A 3,568-nucleotide genomic window follows, 5' to 3' on the forward strand; every position below is an offset into this window, starting at 1 on the left:
ACCCCCCCCCCCCAACCCCAAAATATATTTACTTACTTTTACGCAGAATTTTAAGTATCTTCTTCATCTGATGTGGCTCCCACAATTTTAAGTCTGACCAGCGTTTCCTCAGCTGTTCCTTGGACCTGGTGATCCCAAACATCCTCTGCATTCTCCTCGCCACCTTGTCCATAATATGTGCCTTTCGGCGGTTAGGGGTCTTGTATGGCCCTAATTCACCATCATAGTCCTTCTTTCGCATGATGTAAACTAACTCCACCATTTCCTGGAACCGCATATTAGTGGCTTTATATCTTCTTTGCCTTGATCGGGACGTCCCTGCCTCTGTCCCTTCACTTGTGGCATGAGAGCATCGTGCCCGCTCGTGTGACATCGCCATCTTTCCTTTCCCACAGAGATTATGGGCGGGGAAAAGATGAATTGTTACGCCATGGGCGGAGAAGAGGGCAGCGTTTAATACATACGCGGAGTGTAGAGAATGCAAACAACGTGTTTACGTAGGTTACGCGGAGAATCTTCGAGCGCATCCAGAACATACACAGTTAACGCCATATTCCCTAAACACATTGATTAGGGGCCTAGCAAAGGTGACGAGGGCGGGGTTTAATAAATACGCGGAGTGTTTAAAAGGTGCACGCCGTGATTACGCATCTTACGCTGTAATTAGGAGAGCGTGAGAAACGAGGAGCGAGAGACAGGAAGGTAAGGAAATTAAAAATGGGATCAGCAGAGGCCTAGAAAATGTAGACACATGGGATGGGGGTTTGGGCTGTTGGTTGCACCCTTTTTAAGCTATTCTGTCTATGGGGTACCACAATGTTTTTTTGGTGTCCAAATGCTTTTGGACACCTCACAAAATAGAGATGTGAACAATGCTGTACCTCATTGACAAGTTTTTGAATGGTGTATTCTGATCAGGCAAAGTATTGTTCAAGTGTTGGTTGTACAGAGGTCATTAGGAAGTGTCTTTTATGTCATCCATTGTCAGGGGCATGATATTTTACACATGAAAGAGTGCCTAGATGAATACTGTCATTTGTAATCATTGTTTATTTTTCTATATTAAAAATAGTTACTGCAATGTTAAGAATGGCTCTGCATCTAGCAAATCAATGTTTGGTACAACCAATGCGGCCGAGCTGCCAATCATTGTTTAAACAAGAGAGACTGTGTTTGTAATTAGATATAGGTAATAAATTTGAAGACACATATTATATCAAGGTCAACGCTGATCATTTTGAATATCTATTTTTCTTTGGTTTATGTTTTGCGAATATAGACTCAAAAAGAAATATCATATTTCATAACGGGAAATGGACCAACTACAAACCAAGGAAGCTATAGAGGCCTTACTCCAAAAATATCAGGACACGCCCATCCTGTGGAATTCAAAACACGCGTTATATTGCAATAAAGATGTACGAGCGGCAGCACTAGAAGAGCTAGCAAACTATATGCAAACATGGGTGCCAGGATGCACTGCCAACATGGTGAAGGATAAACTTGCCAACCTGAGAAGCACATACAGAAGAGCATATAAAGCTAATAAAAGCAAAAAATCGGGAGCAGCAGCAACACAAGCAAAGGAACCCAAACTGTGGTATTACAAACAGATGGCTTTTTTGCGTGACGAAATGGAAGGCAGGAAAACGATGTCTAGTCTTTCTTCCAACCTTTCCTCCATGCTACCTTCCAGCGGACATTCCCCAGATGACCACAGCCCTGCAGAGTCGGAGGAAGAGGGCCTGGCTGACAGAGATGCAGATCTGCCACCCTTCGATGAGGAGGTATAGTAGTTTCCTCTATATTTCTGGCGTAAATAATTATTGGTGGATTAATGATTTGATATTGTAAAAGAAAAGCCAAGCTGGGAAAAAGCTAAAAAAAAAGGTGTACAGACAAATAGGTGTCAGGGATGACAACTGCAGGGGTCAGAAGTAGAGTCTATTCAAGTAATAATGAACAGAAAATGCTAAACGAAAAACATGAAAATGAGTGTGGTTTTATTTCGCGAAATTGTAAAAAATGTCCTTTTTTTTGCACACAGGAAGAAGAGATCAGCCAGGAGGTGGCAGATCCTCACGTGTCTGTCAGCCAGGAGGAGGCCGGGGTCAGTGGCAGCCAGGAGGAGGCCGGGGTCAGTGGCAGCCAGGAGGAGGCTGGGCCCAGTGGCCTGCAGCAGGTCCCCCCGGCCAGGAGAACCACCACCAGCCAGTCTTCTCCCCCCCAGGTGAGGCCATCAGGCCGAAGGAGGCAGTTGAGGCCTGTGGAGGAGGCAAGCCTCCGCATGATACAGGAGGCAAGCGCCATCATGAGGGCCCCCCTCAACCCCACAGAGGCCTTCAGTGCCTCCTTGGCACATGATTTGAATGAAGGGGAGGAGGACCAGAGAAGACTGGCAAAGGCCCTGATGAACCAGGTCCTTTGGTGGATGCAGAAGGGCCTGCTGACCCCAGAGACTGGGCTATGTGACCCGGCCCGGCTTGCGGAACACCATCCTCCTGCTGCCACATCGACCCCACCTGCAAGAGCCCGTGTAAGATCCGCTGGAAGGCTGCCTGGAGGGAAGGTTGGAAAGAGGAGGAAACGTTGATTTTCTGCCTTCCATTTCCTTCCACATAAAGGACATATTGTTTGGACTACCACAGTTTGGGTTCCTTTGTTTCTGTGCTGCTGCTTCATATTTTTGGGTTTGGCTCCTGAGGCTTGGAAGTTTATCCTTCACCATGTTGGAAATGCAAGTTTGCATATAGTTTGCTATCTATTCTAGTGCTGCCGTTCTGTTTATTTTTTGTGATGACATTTGCCTAAATAAAAGGCTTTTTGCTTTCATTTGAAAACATGTCTATTGTTTGTTATACTGTGGGGATTATTAGGCAGCAAACCTTTAATAAATATACAATGGGTCATTTACAAAGGACACACTCCTTGGGGGGGGGGGACATTTGGTGTGCCAACATGGTTCAATATTCTCAAATGAAACACAAAAAAAAAAAAATACAAAAAAAAAAAAAAAAAGAAAGAAAATGGTGACATAACTAGAAACAACAGAAAAAAATAAAAAGATGCACATTCCTTTACAAAAATGACTACAATAAATTATGGAGGACCACCAACCAAAACACACGTCTGGCATAGAAAACATTATTAAAAGATTACATCACAAGCAAGAAATTGACATTTCAGTATGGGACAACTCTATTGAAATTGCATCAGCAAGAGAACGGGGTTATTATAGCAAGAGAAGAATTAATAAAACGAGGCAAGAAACTGTGGTTTAGTGCGCCTTTTTAAGACATTGTTCTCTTGCTAGAATAAAAGGTTTCTAATGACGAATGTGCCATATCCCAAACAAACGCGAGTTTTACCTGAACGAGCGCTCCCGTCTCCTCATTTGGACTGAGCATGCGCGGGGTTTTTGTACGCTGCTTTTGTGTACAGACGACCGAACATGTCTGACGGACACGATTCCAGCAGACTGTTTTAAAGCAAGACCAGGAAACAGTTGTTCGTTGGAAAACGGTCTGGCCGACGAATGTTTGCTGGAATCCTGTCCGTTACTGCCTAC

This window comes from Rana temporaria, chromosome 2 (assembly GCF_905171775.1).
Source record: "Rana temporaria chromosome 2, aRanTem1.1, whole genome shotgun sequence".
NCBI classification, from domain to species: domain Eukaryota; kingdom Metazoa; phylum Chordata; class Amphibia; order Anura; family Ranidae; genus Rana; species Rana temporaria.